Source organism: Perissodus microlepis, chromosome 6 (genome assembly GCF_051167445.1).
Source record: "Perissodus microlepis isolate ML-2025 ecotype Zambia chromosome 6, ASM5116744v1, whole genome shotgun sequence".
NCBI classification, from domain to species: domain Eukaryota; kingdom Metazoa; phylum Chordata; class Actinopteri; order Cichliformes; family Cichlidae; genus Perissodus; species Perissodus microlepis.
Window position 1 is genome coordinate 33,555,167 of NC_140466.1, and position 1,422 is coordinate 33,556,588.

Sequence of the window (1,422 nt, forward strand, 5' to 3'; positions counted from 1 at the left end):
ACAGTGATAACAGAGTCATGCCAGTTTTTGACCAGGTGGTTAAACTCATGCAAATTAGCTTCACCCAGGCTCATGAAAAAATTGTCCTGCTTATAGACAGCAGATCATTTGTGTCAGTGTGTCAGGATGGTTCATATTTGTTGACACAGAACAATTTTTCTTCATTTTTTAAGGATTATAAAAGTCTGTGAATCCCCAAATTGTTCAGTTTGTCTTTTTGCTCCCTATGAGGATGAGGTCACTTTCACCATGTGAAAGGCCTAGTGGTATGGCCTGTCTACCCTTATTTGGATTACCGTAATGACGACAATATCAACGGCGCGCACAGCGTCGCTGCTTTCAGGAGCCATTGGAAGTTTTAAGGTTGCTCAAAAGGGCGTATGCTCCGTGGAAAACTCCATATCCCACAATTCATAGCACACCTCTATCGAGTGTAACAATGGCGGCTGCCACCTTGTTTTTATATTCCTCTTATTCGTGTTTCTAGGTCACAAAATAAACTTTTAAGATATTTTCAGGCGAGAATGTAGATGTGTAAACTTCAAATATCTGCTCATTTTATCAAGACATCCCATATTAGCAACAGTTCTCTTACATGTTGCTGCTAGCTGGCTACCTAGCTAGCTAGCGTGGCTAGCGCCGCTTTGCTCAAAAGCACCCGGGCTTGGCTTACAGTGAGGCGGCTCACACTCGTTTCAGCCCCCGATCGCTCACAAAGAGTCTGTGTCTCAGCTGAACTTGTTTTTCGTTTATATGGGCCGATGATTCAATTATTAATTTTAGTAATGGTATAAACAGTGAAAGGTGGTTGTCCAGATGCTGGTCGATGTGGAAAAATAACTGAGTTGTTTGGTGGTGGCGGCTAACGCGGAGCTCCAACAAAGGGTAGCTAGCCACCGGTGTATGACAGAAAGGACATGCGGGAAAAAGACACATACGAGGCGGCGAGGCAGCCGCTGATCGACTGGTGGTGGCTAACGCGGAGCTCAAACAGATGGCAGCCATGGATCAGGGAAATTGAATTGCGGGAGAAGCAGACCCAAGGCGGCTGCCGGTCAGAGCCTCAGGTTAACTGAATTTCAGGTAAGAAGTTATGAACTGCGCTCTATTTGGGTCAGATATAAACCCAGTTTAGGTGTAGTTTATTTTCGTTGTGCTGACTTTTTACAATCAGTTACAATAACTTACAATAACTGTGTGCGTGCTGAGTTACTGATGTTGAACTTTATTTTATTCATAAGGGTTAGTTGTAGAGTTGCCAACTGTTCTGTACAAACGGAATTGTCCGGCATTCAGAGAAAATATTACCTATTGAGCTGAAAAGGAACACAGTTTGTCCCCTACTTCAGGTAGAACGAAGAAGACACAAACAGCTGGTAACTGTGCAGGGGTGGATCTAGCAAAGCTTTTGCCAGGGGCCAG